The sequence below is a fragment of the Triturus cristatus genome, chromosome 4_1, assembly GCF_964204655.1.
Source record: "Triturus cristatus chromosome 4_1, aTriCri1.1, whole genome shotgun sequence".
NCBI lineage: Eukaryota > Metazoa > Chordata > Amphibia > Caudata > Salamandridae > Triturus > Triturus cristatus.
Genome location: NC_140585.1, coordinates 1,232,117,526 through 1,232,134,049, shown reverse-complemented (window position 1 = coordinate 1,232,134,049; position 16,524 = coordinate 1,232,117,526). Strand labels below are relative to the sequence as shown.

At 47.3% G+C, this 16,524-nt stretch overlaps 1 protein-coding gene across 1 annotated transcript in view; it reads right to left on the bottom strand.

The window, feature by feature from the left end:
* LOC146856476 (uncharacterized) overlaps positions 1–16,524 on the bottom strand; it is a 146,542-nt gene that overhangs the window by 54,265 nt on the left and 75,753 nt on the right. The gene's annotated exons all lie outside the window — the stretch shown is intronic.

The window sequence follows — 16,524 nt, the reverse complement described above, 5'->3', positions numbered from 1 at the left end:
AGGGGATAGCCCTGTTCGAGAGTGCGCTACCATTCTCATGTAAAAGAGTGCAACGGGTAAGGCTACTACCCAGTCGACACCTTTCTCTCTACATATTTTGGACAATCTAATTTTCAGAGTTTGATTATGTCGTTCCACGAGACCTGCTGCCTCGGGGTGTCGGACACAGTGGAATCTCCACTGATAGCCTAACAAGAGTGAAACGTGTTTCATTAGTTCGGAGGAGAACAGCTGGCCGTTATCTGAGTAGACAGCACGTGGTAAACCGTACCGTGGGAAGAATTCTCGAACTAACTGTTTGGCAGTAGTCGGGGCAGTGTAATCTGAAACCGGGTATGCCTCTGTCCAACGGGAAGGAGCACAGACAACTACGAGAACATATTTGAATCCTCGACATCGTTCCATCTGGATATAATCCATCTGGAGGACTTCAAAAGAGTGATCAGGAGGCTGAAATCCACCCTGTTCTACGGGAATGCTTTTACCTGGGTTAAACTGACAACAGATCATACAGGTACGGACTTTTTGTTTAGCTGCTGCTCGTAAATGTTTGTTGAACCAAATGTGTTGAATGCTGTCTAGCATAGCTTTTTCTCCTAGATGTGCTGGACTATGTACAGTGTTAATAATAACTTGGACCATTGAATCAGGAAGGAACCACACAGATTTTTCCTTCGTCATCCATCCTTGATCCGTTTGGGTCCCTCCTAATTCAGTCCATTTCTTTATTTCTTCTGGTGTAGCATGTGTCTGTATGTCAATTACGTCAAGAGCGGGATCCTTAACCGTCATGCAATGTGTTGGTGTCGGAACTATTGTCTTTGTCATGTCAGACGTGTGAGTTTGAGCAGTCTGTTTAGCTGTTCTGTCAGCTAAATCATTGCCTTGGGAAATGATATCAGTAACTTTCGTATGAGCTTTACATTTCATAATTGATATTGCAATGGGTAGATGTATTGCATCTAGTAAGGCATGAATAAGGGGTCCGTGCTGGATGTGGGTACCGTGAGAAGTTAAATAACCTCTCTCTCGCCACAGCACGCCGAAGTCATGTACAACTCCGAATGCATAACGTGAATCAGTATATATGTTGACTTTCTTATTCGTAGCTTGAATACAGGCTTGTGTCAGAGCGATGAGCTCTGCTGCTTGAGCGGACAAAGTATTAATACGATTTGTTTCAATGACTTCAGTGTCTGTTGTGACTGCATACGCGGCCACTAACTCTCCTGTACTTGTTCTCATACATGAACCATCTACATACAACGTCAGGTCTGGATCTGACAATGGGACGTCTGTCAAGTCTTGTCTAGGTTTCGTCGTGATAGTGATAACTTCAATACAATCATGTGCAAGTGGGTCTGTTCCGTTTACTGGTAACAGTGTGGCAGGATTCAATGTACTACAACGTCTGATTTCTATATGTGGCTGAAACAATGTTAATTCGTAACCGGTGAGTCGTGCTATAGTCAAGTGTTGTGTCTGTGTGCGGTTCAAGAGAACCTCTACTGCATGTGGTACTTGTACTGTCAATGGATGTCCTAACACTATGGCATCGCTTTGTCTGATTGCTAAAGCTGTTGCTGCCACTGATTTCAGGCACGCAGGCAGAGCCTGAGCTACGGGATCTAATGTACTAGAAAAATAAGCACATGGTTTGTGTGATCCTGCTTGTTCCTGTGAGAGTACTGACAAGGCAGTACCTTCGCGTTCTGTAACAAAGAGTGTAAACTGTTTATTGTAACATGGTGTTGCTAGGACAGGTGCTTGACATAAAGCTTTCTTTAAACTTTCAAAAGCGTGTGTATGTTCCTGAGTCCAAGGGAGGACAGTCGATGTGGCTGCCTCCTGTGTTGTCAATTGAATGAGTGGTTTTGCTAGAAATGCATACTGAGGGATCCACTGCCTACAATATGAAGTGAGGCCTATGAAAGCCCGCACCTCCTTTTGTGTCTTGGGTATCGGCATATTTGCAATTAGCTGGATGCGATCTGGTGTAAGCTGCCTTCCCTCCTTGGACAGCGAGTGACCAAGGTAAACAACTCGCTGGACACAGAATTGCAGCTTATAAGGGGACACCTTGTGCCCCTTTTCGGCCAAAAAATGTAAAACCGTCAGTGAGGCTTTTTCACATTCAGGTTCGCTTCTGGCGGTGATCAGCAGATCATCGACATATTGAAGCAGGGCAGTGTTGACTGGCATGTGTATACTGTCAAGTTCTCGTTTCAGTGCTTGGCTATAGATGCTGGGGCTTTCCGTAAATCCTTGAGGTGCGCGTGTGAATTTAAAGCTTCGTCCATTTAAACTAAATCCGAACAAGTATTGGCTTTCCGGATCTATTGGGACGCTGAAAAAGGCATTTTTGAGATCAATTACAGTAAAGAATGTTGCTTCGGAATCAATAGCTGTCAGTAATGAAGAAATGTCTGGAACTACGGGGTATTGTGGTACTATGCATTTATTTAATTCGCGCAGATCAATAACCAATCGATATACTGGCGGAGCCTTTGGATCAGTTCGTTTAAGAATCGGAATTATCGGTGAATTACATACATTGGAGTCTGTTTCCACAACCACTCCTTGGCCAATAAGCTCGTCAATGATTTGTAGTAAAGCCACTACAGCATCTGGGGGTAACTTGTATTGTCGCATTCGTGGTAGTACCACTCCTGCCTTTAGTGTGACTCGATATGGTGTAATGTTCATGCAACCAACATCTGTAGGGCCTTGTGCCCATAAATGTGTGGGTAAAGTCTGCAGTCGGGAATCCATGTCTCGGGACACATAGTGCCCTTTAAAATCTCGTAAAAACAATCTTACTCCTTCCGGAGAACAACATATTATAGCTCCTAGAGCTTTCAAAGTTTTTATACCTAACAAGTTTTCTGGGCATGATTTAGTAAGCAATAAATCTGTAGTTCGTGTCAAAGGACCAATCGTAAGGGGAAGAGGCTGTGATACTTCGTTAACGATAGGTTTTCCTGAAAACCCAAGGGAAATATTCTGTGAGCCTGAGAGGGGTGCCCCTGGAACTTCACTTCGTTTTATTGTTGTTCGGCTTGCCCCTGTATCAAGTAAAAATTTTCTATCTTGGCCTAATAGTTAACTATGTACATAAGGTCCTTCTTGATCTACAGGGACCTCAATAAGGGGTAAGCCAAGTTCCCTCTCTAGGCTGTTTCATGAGTATCGTTGATAATCGGGATAGTCATACTGTGCGGTCTGGTACATCTGTCGTGTCGTTGTTTGTGTGGCAGCAATAGGCTGCTGTGGTGGAGCTGGCATGGACTGTTGCGAAGCTGGCATGGACTGTGCATGCTGCGGAGCTCCTTGTTCATTCTGATCCTGTCTAAGTGGCCGCGGTCTTTCTTTAGTATTACCTATGGCGATATTATGTTTTAAAACTGGACAATCGTGTACATAATGACCTGGCTGTTTACAATAGTTGCACGTCCCTTTTACAGGACCTGTTGAAACACTAGACTGTGTCATACCCTTTTTATGACCGTCAGCTGGAACTGTCTGGGAAACTAGCATTTTCATCTTCGTGTCTTTCATGCGTCTATGTTCATGTTCTTGTTCTTCTCTAATTCTATTGTGATGGTACTGTAGCATTTGTAACATTTGTGACGGAGTGTTACCTTGCCAGGTACTCTCGAACTTCAATACTCTATTCTTAACTTGGGGCAAGGCATTTTCAACCAATTTTGTCACAAACAGATGTGGATACGATTCGCTACTTGCTTTTATTCCACTATTTATACCAAAACATTTCTCAAATCGGGAATAGAAATCACTAGTGTCTTCATCTGATTTTTGTTTACAGGCTGAGATTGCACCCCAGTCTTCCTTTTTCGTAGTTAATAGGCGTGGCAGTACCTGTACTAGTAGACCTGGTAGTGCTTTGATCTTGTCCCCGAGCCCTGAACCTGGACCTCGAGCTTTTTCTTCGTTTTCCAATGCTGTCCAATCTATCTTCTGGTCTCCCACCTCCCAATCCTTTTCCTTGAGTTTTTCGTAAATGCCCGCAGGCATTAATACCTTCAATATTGTCATAATGTCGGGGTAGGTATATTCTCCCATGAGTAACATATCTTTAATTTCACAGTGGAAACCCGCTGGGTCTTTATCATGACTGGGTACCACTTTCTTCATTTCTAATAGTTCTATTTTAGATATGGGTGTGTATACAAACACACGTTTAAACTCATTGTCATCACCCTTTATCGGGTGCACTTCGCGTAAGGGATTCTGTCTATCCATGTAATACGTCGTTCTTTCCTTGATGGGCAATGAGACATGTTCAGGACATACAAAAAGAATATACTGTCTTCTAGATTCTAGTATTTCTCTAATTAACTCAGTACCTGAACCTCTCCATTTATTCGTGAGTAATTTAGTCAATATATCAGGTAATGGACCAGGATCGGAGTGTTGGCCTTTGTATAATATAAGGAGTTGTTGAATCATATAGATACCAGCTAAACGCTGTTCATCTGGGGCGAGGTTCAAAAACGTGTGTGCTAGTGTATCATCACCATATTTTCCAGGACTATCAACCCAGTGAACAGCTGACCTGGCTAATTCTTGTTCGTCCATAGAATCGAGTATATGATAACCCCTTCGTTCTCGGAGTAATTTGTCAGCGGCTTGGAATGAATGTTCGGGGGACCTTATATTTATTATGGGAGTTTGGAATTTTCTGTTATTATCTGGACGTATCGGACATATCGGATCAGTAAAACATCTAGTATTATTGCAAGGTCTTCCTCTACCTACATAGGCCATAGTTTCTAACTGTCCTGTGGGCAGTTCTAATTCTTCCTCGTCCTCGGTTTGTTCAGGTTCGTCTACTGCTAATCTTTCCTCGTGTATTCGTTCTATTTCTTTGCGGATCTTTCGGCTCATAGCTACTATACATGATCGCTTATCATGTCTCCCCTCTGATATATTCTGACTCCATGTAGTAAGAATTTGCATTTCTTTCGGATTTACCCCTGGTTGATCTTGATTTCTGATCACACAGTTTATGAGGAAACGTAACAGTTCCCCCTGTATTTCCACCTTTTGGTACTCCATGGCTCTGTTAATACTCTCAGGGTCTCGCCCTGACTGAACAAAATGATATATATTTTCTAAATGTGCAGTCATTCCTGGTAGCTTCCCTAAGTATATTGCAGCTCGTCGGATACGTAATGATGCCAGCACCATTTCGTCCCCTTTTCCGGGCACAGGGTCATATCTACAGTCTATTAGAAGTTCCTTGAGCGTGCTGGGAGTTACTAGTTTGGGCGTACGTTGGTGGGCTAATTCTTGAAAGGAAAGTTTATTTGTTCTGGGTGGCGTAGAAAAAATGCTTGATGTACCTCCGGTAGCACCACCTGGGGTGCTGGATGTGAAAGGATTCGTTGAACGGGATATAGCAACCATAGGTGTGGATGCAGATGTAGAAACAGATGTGCTTGCCGGAACTTGTGTCGGAGTTTGCTGTTGCAGAGGTACAGACAGAGGAGGGTCTTGGCGTTGACCCCCCTCGGCAGGCAGTCTATGTGGCGCAGCATTAGCATACTCGGGAGCTGCGTCGTCTAAATAAGAGGAAAGAAAAACATCTTCTGCGGTTCTGGGATGTCCTTTGGGATGTACCTTTATCGGAAACAATGGGGGTGGCAAGTCTCTTGGTATTTCCGGAGTAGCCTTAGGTAGTCCTTCGGCCAGAAGAGGATACATACCATTCACAAGGGCATTTCTTTGTCTGTCTACTTGTTCTGATTTTACTCGAGTACCTTCTTCAATTAATACACTTTCTCGAACTTTATTTGAATTCTCCTTACTCCTCTCTTCCTGTCTACGTGCTTTTTCTGTACGTCTATACGATTCTTTACGCCATAATTCAATGGCGTCTTTCTGTGATTGTCTAGCTTTCCTTTTCCATAATTCTTCCTCTACTTTCACGATGCAATCTGCATCCCAGGTCCCAGCTGCGGGCCACCTCTGACTTTCTGGTAATTCCTTAGTGTAGTCTACCCATAGATCAAGAAATAATATGGCGTCTAGGCCATGTTTATGATACATGAAGTACCCTGGAGTGTCCCTAGGAGGAATGGGAACAGCTTCTTCGAGTACCCCTTTTCTGGTTGTGATCTGTCTTAATTTCGAAAAGAGCGGCATATTGAGAACTGATCTGATACCTAATTTTGAACACGTTTAATACCATAAAACACAATAATAAACAGTCATTCACACCACAATATACAGAACGTAATTAAAACATTTAACATTTAACATTTAATGAACAACAATGATGGCCGTTCACTAAGCATAATACTCGATACTAACGAGATAATTCTGACTTCATATACTAGGCATACTTGATATACTGCTAAACAGTACAGATACACTGCTGAAACAGTGCAGACCGGATTTGTGTACCCAAACCCGTCTTGACCGGCACAACCTATGTGCACGTCAGAACGCCTCCCCGATAATGGTACTCACCGGGTAGCTCGGAACGGAAGGCCTCGGAACTGAACTGAACTTGAACTCGGACCGGACTCGACTCGGAACTTCGGAAACTTCGGAATCTGGTGGGCCTCTGTATACCTCGGATCTTGCTCTCTCAGCTAGGCTCTGGTCGGGATACTTCGCACTTATCACCGCCTCGTCTGGGTGTTGATCGCAGCCTCAGTTACCCCCGCTCGGCAGGAGGGAGATACAGGAAATCCTGTGGGTACGCGTTATTGTCCGTCCAGCTGTGACAGGAGACCGGGCCTGCAACGCACCGCCGGCGCGTGAGATGAGAAAGTGTCCCTGTTCGGGCGCCATTTATGTGGTAAATAATTTAATTACCGGGACTTAATTTGATGCGGAAAAATCTATAACAATAGCTCAGTAAAATAAGAGGCAGAATCCGTGGTATTAGAGGTTCGGAACGGGCTTTATTCCATAATCAATTTAAATTGATGAGCTCCAGATTCCATCACCACGAAGGTTCAGGAAGTGAAGACTCAACTTTATTGACAGACAATCATTTTTATACAATAGGCATTACAGTGAAACAAATGCAGGAGGCGTAACAGTTGATAGTAAAGATAAGAACATACATACGTCACTAAAGTAGGGGTAACTGGGCGGACTAAAGAACGTCATCAGGTATGATGTCATAATAGGGTGGTTCCATAAAAGAATTTCGCAATGTCAGCAGAAATACTTGGCAGAAATGCGCGCGCAGCAGCATGACGTGTGATTGACGTGCAACTAGGGGGTGAAGGGGACTTGACATTTAGCTCTACATGTGGCGACAGAAGTCTGGAGGGTCAAGTCAACCTAATCCCAAATCATATCTAACATCCTATGTTTAAAGAACTATGTTATCCAAGAGAGAGGTCTCTTAGAGTAGAATCTTATTCTATACTGACTATACTGACTGTTAATGCGTGTACAAGCGTCTAAGTGTCTACACTAGATGCGAGGGCAGGAATCTTCCATAGTAACAGGGCTATGAATTACTTGCATAAAGACAGAGAAGCCGGGCCTTTTGCTCGGTAGCTGAAAGAATGTTTACTTAAACTACTAGACAGGAATGTATTGGATAGGGAGCGGAGCAGATAATCACAAGGTGAAATACAGTTTTTGGCAGGCAACAGGCTGATGTCAGGCACCGTTAGCTGCGCAGAGAATGAGGACAAAGTTCATGGATACAGATGCGAGCTCAGACTGGAGCTTTCAGAGGCAGAAGGCAGGAAAAGCTTGATGGCAGAATCAGGGCCTACTTGCCTGGACTGTAAAATGGCATAAGTGAACCATATAAAGGCGGTGGCCTTTCATACTTAGGAATAGAATATCCGGCCCATTCATGGCGGATCTGAAAGAGGACATGTTGGCGGTGGACACACATGTGTTTGCGTCTTCATAACTGGAACTGGAGGGAACATACATGTACTTGTGATTTATACATGGAACCGTTGGGGTCCAAGATAGGGGACATAACTGACCAGAAAAATCCATATTTCCACACACTGCCCAAGTCAGAAGCAGTCACTGCAGGCCAACACAGCAAAGCACACAGCAAAGTGGTAGTGTGATCGTGGGGATGTGGCGGGCTGGAATAACAGACGAGGAGGCCAGATATAGTGGGCTATAGTGCGTTTCTTTAATATACACAAGTTCCAGTATAGGGTTGAGAGTCACGGGTAACGGGGTGATGGTTCTCGTCTCGGTCGTCCTTGTCGGGGTTTCTGGTACGCTTCCCGCTCTTGGCACTCTTCGGCGGTGGTAGACCGGGGTAGGTGTTCCTCGGAGGACCGAAAGAAAAACAAACAGAGGAGCCGTCAGTCCTGCAGGGATTCTGCGGAAGATACCGTCCCCGAGACCCACAATGTGATGAAGAGGAAACGGACCGTGAGGGGGGGGGGAAAGAAATGGGTCGAGGAGGAAAAAGGACAAGACTGAGGGTGCTCGGAAAGGGTTTGTGAGAAATAGGACTTATAGTGTAAACAGTGCTGTATAGTATTTACAAGGGGGTTGGACGTGACTGTAGAAGTGAGGGAGTCTATATACAAGGAGGCTTCTATGGTTTTACACAGCGTACCTAGCGAGCTAGAATATGGGGGAAGGTACTCACACGCTCCGCCGTAACTCTCCTTTGAGTTACGGCCGCTCTTCAGCTACCTCCGGAGGACTCCACCAGTCTTCCGACCATTCCTCGAGGTCCCCACTTCCGTCTTCTCCTTCCTCCGTATCGCCAGTCGAGAGTTCCTGCCACGATCTTCCGACTCCTTCGTTCTTCTCAATTCCGTCTTTTCTGTGGTCGTCCACCGGGGAGGGGGAGGGACTTCCGGGGTACCGGTCGAATCCTTCCGGTCTGTCGTCACATCGGATTGGACCCTGTAAGAGAGAGAGGGGCGGGGTCGTCGTTGTCACGGACTCTTTGGAGATCATATCGTTTGGCGTGTCCGGGAAGGGAGAACTCCGTAAAGGAGGTAATCCGGGTGGTACACGGGAGGGTTTAGGGTTCGGGGAAAAGGGTCCCTCACAGGTAGTTTCTCTTCACAGCTTTTCTGGCTCTTCTTCTTGGCAGTCTTCTTGGTACAAAAGAGTTCTAAAGTTCAGGGGTCTGGGCCCCAATATTTATATCCCAAAATCCTATGATCTCTTAGGCAGAGAGGGTCTGTTCCCAGCCAGAACCAGTTTTGCCATCTCTGGTGTGACTTCCTGGCAGGAGGTGGAGGCGGCATGGTCCGAGGCAGACCAGGCCCTTAGAGGTGCAAGGAAATCTCCTCCCCCTTCCCCCATTGCAGCCCAGGTCTATTCAGCCCTTTCCTGACCCACCTAGACTATCTGGAGCCACTCCTTGTAGGAAGGTGGATATCTGACTATGGTTACCCCCAACTTTTTGCCTAGTGTCTAGCTGGTTTTTCGACTTAGTTGGCCTGAGATCCTGCCATTCAGGGTCTCAGGCTGTCTGCTCTCTCTGTAAAATGCACTCCATGTACCCTAGGTACATAATCAATTGGTAAGGATCACCTTATTGGACCCTGTACAGTGTACCCTAGGTACCCAGGGCATAGGTGTACCCTAGGCACCCAGGGCATAGGTGTACCCTAGGCCTCCCAGGGGCTGCAGCATGTATTATGCCACCCCTGGTCTAGCCTTCCAATCAGACACAACTGGCTGATCACTCAGCTGGGGCAAGGTCGTGTAATCACCCCTTGCTTAGGTGTAGTATTCCTATACCTACCTTATATATAGACACATGTGTACCTATCAGTCACTCCTATGGCAGGCCTTAACAATCCTGGAGGCAGAGTGCTTGGTAACATGTGAGATGGTGCTCTAGCATGAGCTGAGCCTGTCTGCAGCTTTCGGAACCATGTCCTTATAGCTGTTCTATGATATAGCCTACCATATACTCTTAAAGTGCCTTATAATCTTAAACGGTTATGGTAACTATGGTTTGGCTTTATCAAAACATGTCGTGTAAGGTGTCTAACACTTTGGAATAATACCCCCATACCATTTCTGGTGATGAGGATATTATCCCTCACTTCTAGAGGGAGAGACATGTTAAAATCCTACTTTGCTGTTAGCCTCTGACCAAAGCCTCAGCATCACAAAATGGATGCTGCTGCCACAGACACAAGTCTGACCTCCTGCTGCTGGGAGTGATCCCAGCCAGGGAGGCCTGGACAATAGGTTTCCTGCTTGGGGAGGTGCTAGCACCTCCCCAGACAGCCTTTAGTGTATTGGGGCAGGGTGGGCTGAAAGGAATGAGACATGCCTGGGGCACACAAGGTGTTCCTTGCATAGTCCAGTTCAAACCGGCGCGGGGGCACTCCAGCCCCAGCTCTGGCGCGAAACTGGACAAAGGGAAGTGGGTGTAACCACCCCCTCCCAGGTCCCACCCATAAGGCGTGACCTAGCAGGTATCCCAGCCCCCCAGATTAGTATAAGAGTGGGAGTTGGGCCTCAAGACTTTAGATTATCCTGAACCTGCAAAACTGAACAGAAACTCTGGACCTTCGACATTCGACGAAAGAAGAAGACTGAAGAATCTCCCTTGTAGCCAAGGAGTGGCTACCCTGTGCAAACAGGCACCATCAAGAGACTACCCTTTGCTTTGTGAAACGTTCGACGAGGAACCGACTGCAGAGCCCGACCAGAGCCTTGATTTCCAGACTTCTCCGACCCTCATCCACATCTGCAGCAGAGCTGAGATCCGTGGAGGCGACGAGCGACGTGGGACCGGCTACCTGGGAAAAGTGGCTAGTAACTTACAGCGCAGCTTCTGAGGTACCCTTGAAGTTGTGCACCGGGGATTGAGAAGCCCCAACCCCAAGCACCATCTGCACCGAAGACCAGCCCCCCACACTCCACGAGTCCTGCGTGGGGCCCTTCAGCATTTTCCTGCTTGCCGCGTCTGTCCGGTTGCTTGCCCGCTGGCTAGTGGCCTTTGTGACGACGCACCCTGAAATCTTCTGCGCTGGTTTGGCTCCTCCAGACTGGCTCCCGCTTCTCTGCAAAGAAGAAGCACCCCAGACCTTCCTGGTCTGCACCAGAAGCAAGTCCTTTGTTCTTCGTGGGTTCCGCTTGCCAAGGCTTGGTGAGTCCTAGTCCAACTTCGACGCCGCCGACAGCAAGAGCCTTCGTGGGACAGCTCGCCTCCTGGTCCTGGTCGTCCTCGACGCTTCCTGGTCCTCCTGGCTGCAGCGACAAGCTTCACCTTCACCTGCAACTCTTCACGACATCGCCTGGTTCCTTCCTGGTTCCACGTGGTCACTGGCTAGTGACCTTGACTCTGTCCCCTCTGCTTGCAGGTTTCTTCTCTTCTTGATCCCAGCCTTGGGATCCACCGGACACTCCCCCCTGACTGCCTGTCAGCATCTTTCTTCAGGCACCCATAGGAGTCGACGACGAAAACGACGCATCTTCACCCCTATGCACCCGCAGCCTGTGGGCTAGGTAACTTGGGTACTCCGGTGCTCATCAGGATAGTGACTATCCTAGTGTCTAGTTTTCAAGTCTCAACTTCCTAGCTACTCCGGAAGTGTCCTAAATCTATCTATTTCTAAATTGTAACATTGCTATTGACTTTTACGCATTACGCGTGAGTGTTTCCACTCTGCACACGAATCCCGTGGGCCTCCCACTTCCTAACTAACGCTAGTGTAGTGTAGCCCCAGCGATTCCCTAGGCCTAGGCCTATTCTATTTCCGTGACAGTGGTTCTTATACCACTTATTTAGTATATGGTTTGCGTGGCCCCTAGGGCCTAACTGTATTACTTACCTGTGTGACTTACTGTATGCATTAATAAGACTGTGTTGTACTTACCTCTAAACTCATAAAGAGTGCTGAGGGTTTGCTTAGAATAAATACACTTTATTTTACATATATATCTGTTGTGGTGTCCTTTCATTTGGTATTCAAGGGATTATATATGGTATCACAGCTGGCTTCACATGCCATTCAGAGTTTAGCCTAAGACTGCTCTTGTCCATGCTACCACTAGGATAGCTGGTCTATAAGGTTGACTTTACAACCAATCACCATAAGGGTATTTGGACTGATATAAGGTGTACACTATAACTAGTGACATCATACATCAGGCCAACTTCTCACATTGGTGAGCAGCGGTTGGGATCTGAGCTTGCTGTTGTAATACCATTGTAATCTTGAGATACTAAATTGAAAGATCACACAGATATTGTCTAGGTACATATAACATAGATTATTATACTTAAGTCCTACTGGACTTTGTAGTTGTAGGTTGAAGGGAATAACACACCCTGACTACAACTACTAGAGAGGTTTAGTAGATACAACTAGTGTAGGTAGGTGCACACACCACACCCTCACTAGAATCATGCCCCTGGATGGAGATCACACTGATGCTCCCTCAGGAGAGGAGAATCCTAGACAGGTTCCCTCTAGGTATGATGCATTCACATTCCAGGAGATGAGACAATTGTGTACCTCCAGAGGAATAAAACAGGTTGCAAACCCTACCCTTAGACAGCTAGTGGAGCTTCTGGAGGCCTATGATGCTGAAAGAGCTGCCAGGGATGGTGCCATAGCTGTAGATAAGGGTCTACCCACCACAGATGAGTCAGATGGGACTTCAGATGGGGAGGTAGACAGCCAGAGCCAAGTAAGGAGACTTAGCCAGGCTAACTTAAGTTTACATGGGAGTTTGCATGGGGTCCCCCCATACAGACCCACAAGTAGACATTCACAGAGAAGCAGGAGGGACAGATCCCCTTCAAGGGAATCCATCCACTCCCATGTTTCTAGCATCTCTAATGCTTCCTCTCACAGGGGAATGACTTCACCTGAGAGAAAGGAGCATAAAGCCAGAATGAGGGAAGCTAATCTGAGGATTCAGAGGGAAGAAATTGCCCTTGCCAAGGAGAAGCTTGCTCTGGCTAGAGAGCAAAAATTGTGTGGGTCAGAACCCACTGGTGGCAGCAACATCCCTAGAGATAGGGATAGGTCTTATGACCATAGAAACCTAAGCAAGATAGTCCCCCCATATCAGAATGGGGATGACATCCACAAATGGATGACTGCTTTGGAGAGGGCCTGCAAAGTACAGCAGGTACCCCAAAGCCAGTGGGCAGCTATCTTGTGGCTCTCCTTTTCTGACAAAGGTAGAGACAAGCTCCTCACAGTCAGTGATGAGGATGCAAACAATTACAAAGTCCTGAAGAGTGCTCTGATAGATGGGTTTGGCTTAACCACTGAGCAATATAGGTTGTTGTTCAGAGACACCCAGAAGACACAGACACAGGACTGGTCTGATTTTGTGGATTGTGCCACTAAGGCTTTGGAAGGTTGGTTAAATGGCAGCAAGGTGCAGGACTATACAGGATTGTACAACTTGATTATGAGGGAGCAGATCCTTAATAATTGTCAGAACCAGCTTCTCCATCAACACCTGGTAGACTCAGATTTGACCTCTCCCCAAGAATTGGGAAAGAGGGCAGATAAATGGGTCAGGACCAGGATTAGGCCTAAAAATCAGGGTGGTGACCAAAAGAAAGATACCACCAAGCCTCAAGAGAAGGGTGGGGATAAAGCAAAAGAGAAATCTTCCTCAGGGCCCCAAAACTCCACACAGGGTGGTGGGTCCCAAGCTCCCTCCTCTACCACAGTTAAAAAGCCTTACTGCCATGTGTGTAAAACACCTGGGCATTGGAAAACTGACAGCAGTTGTCCACAGGCTAAAAACAAAACTGTTCCTCCAACTACTCCTGTCACACCACCTATTACTGTCAGCAGTAATCCCCCAGGTGGTGGGAGTGCCCCCAAAAATTTGGTTGGGTTTTCTTGGGGAACACAGGGGGATCCTGGCTTAGCCAATTCCCCTACAGCAGCTACTCTTGTCTGTGATGGTGGCATGGGGTTTGCCAACTTCACTGCCTGTCCCAACACTTTGGGTAGGTACAGACAGGAACCCTACATCAATGGTAGAAAAGCTGAGGCCTACAGAGACACTGGAGCTAGCATCACTATGGTGGCCCATAGGCTAGTTCCCTCTGAGCAGCTTTTGCCTGGTTTCTCATACCAGGTAACTAACATTGATGGCAAACAGAACAGTCATCCCATGGCAGAGGTATGTCTCAGCTGGGGAGGTGTCACTGGCCCTAAAAGGGTGGCAGTGTCTCCAACCTTGCCTGTGGACTGCTTGCTGGGGAATGGCTTAGAACTCTCAGCTTGGGCTGGAGTTGAACAAGACACCCATTCTAAAATGGTAGGCCTTTAAAAAAAGGGTAGTGGGGTTGTGCCAGTCACAACCCCTGTCCAAGTAGCTTTCCTCCCTGAAAAGGTTGGAAGGGCAGTGATAGCCACAGCCCAGGCACAGACAGACTTCCCTGTAGAAATTGGCAGAGCTGTGACAGTCACAGCTCAAACACAAACTGAGTGCCTGCCTGAAAAGGTTGGCAAGGCTGTAATGGTCTCAGCCCACACTCAGACTGATATAGGTGTAGTGAAGCCTGAAACTATGGATCACTCCACACAAACAGAGAGTAGTGGGGAGGAAGAAAAGTCTCCCTCTCCCCAGACATTAGGAAAAGGTCAGCCTCCTCAGGGATCTGACCTCACCCCTTGTGAAGGAACTACCCCAGAGGTAGCCAGGCCTGGCCTGGCAGAGCCTCTGATGTCAGTGGCCCCTTCCAAGGTGGGACCCAGTCTGGTGCAGGTAGCCTGCCTCTCTCTACCCTGCCTCAGTCAGCCCAGGGCTGCAGAGGTCAGGGAGGCCAGTGGACCCCAAGAGGGCCCCTGTCCACAAGAACCCCCCCTTCAAAAGAATGAGGATTGCCTGGTTAGTTGCCCTAGCCAGGTGATGGGTAAAAACATTCCTGAGGGATCCCCTTCACAGGTAGTTAGGGACCTCCCCCAGAGGGATTCTGTTGGGCACAGGCAAACCTGGGACCTTAGGGCCCCAAACCTGACCTGTCCCTCCAGTAAGCCCACAAAAGGGACCCAGCCTCCAGCTTTAGGTAGCCAGAGGCTGACCCTGAGAGCACAGTGCAACTCAGTTAGAGAAAGAAAGGCATCCATGGTGGAGGATGATTGGAGGAAGCTGATGCCTCACTTTGAGGACACTCACTTCAGTACTCCATCTCAACACCAGCCTTTTACTTTGCAAAGACACACCAAAGGTAGAGATTCCCTATGGTGGAGACCCTATGATATCTTTAGGATGAGGGATTGCTTAGTGGACCATGAGACAGGGGGTAACCATGCCAGTGCTGGTTCCTCCTTATATGGTCACTCAGGCAATAGAGGCTTACCTTGTCAAGGCCAGCCTTATCTCCTTTCGTTTGGGGGGGGGGGGTTGTGTAGGAAGGTGGATATCTGACTATGGTTACCCCCAACTTTTTGCCTAGTGTCTAGCTGGTTTTTCGACTTAGTTGGCCTGAGATCCTGCCATTCAGGGTCTCAGGCTGTCTGCTCTCTCTGTAAAATGGACTCCATGTACCCTAGGTACATAATCAATTGGTAAGGATCACCTTATTGGACCCTGTACAGTGTACCCTAGGTACCCAGGGCATAGGTGTACCCTAGGCCTCCCAGGGGCTGCAGCATGTATTATGCCACCCCTGGTCTGGCCTTCCAATCAGACACAACTGGCTGATCACTCAGCTGGGGCAAGGTCGTGTAATCACCCCTTGCTTAGGTGTAGTATTCCTATACCTACCTTATATATAGACACATGTGTACCTATCAGTCACTCCTATGGCAGGCCTTAACAATCCTGGAGGCAGAGTGCTTGGTAACATGTGAGATGGTGCTCTAGCATGAGCTGAGCCTGTCTGCAGCTTTCGGAACCATGTCCTTATAGCTGTTCTATGATATAGCCTACCATATACTCTTAAAGTGCCTTATAAACTTAAACGGTTATGGTAACTATGGTTTGGCTTTATCAAAACATGTCGTGTAAGGTGTCTAACACTTTGGAATAATACCCCCATACCATTTCTGGTGATGAGGATATTATCCCTCCCTTCTAGAGGGAGAGACATGTTAAAATCCTACTTTGCTGTTAGCCTCTGACCAAAGCCTCAGCATCACAAAATGGATGCTGCTGCCACAGACACAAGTCTGACCTCCTGCTGCTGGGAGTGATCCCAGCCAGGGAGGCCTGGACAATAGGTTTCCTGCTTGGGGAGGTGCTAGCACCTCCCCAGACAGCCTTTAGTGTATTGGGGCAGGGTGGGCTGAAAGGAATGAGACATGCCTGGGGCACACAAGGTGTTCCTTGCATAGTCCAGTTCAAACCGGCGCGGGGGCACTCCAGCCCCAGCTCTGGCGCGAAACTGGACATAGGGAAGTGGGTGTAACCACCCCCTCCCAGGTCCCACCCATAAGGCGTGACCTAGCAGGTATCCCAGCCCCCCAGATTAGTATAAGAGTGGGAGTTGGGCCTCAAGACTTTAGATTATCCTGAACCTGCAAAACTGAACAGAAACTCTGGACCTTCGACATTCGACGAAAGAAGAAGACTGAAGAATCTCCCTTGTAG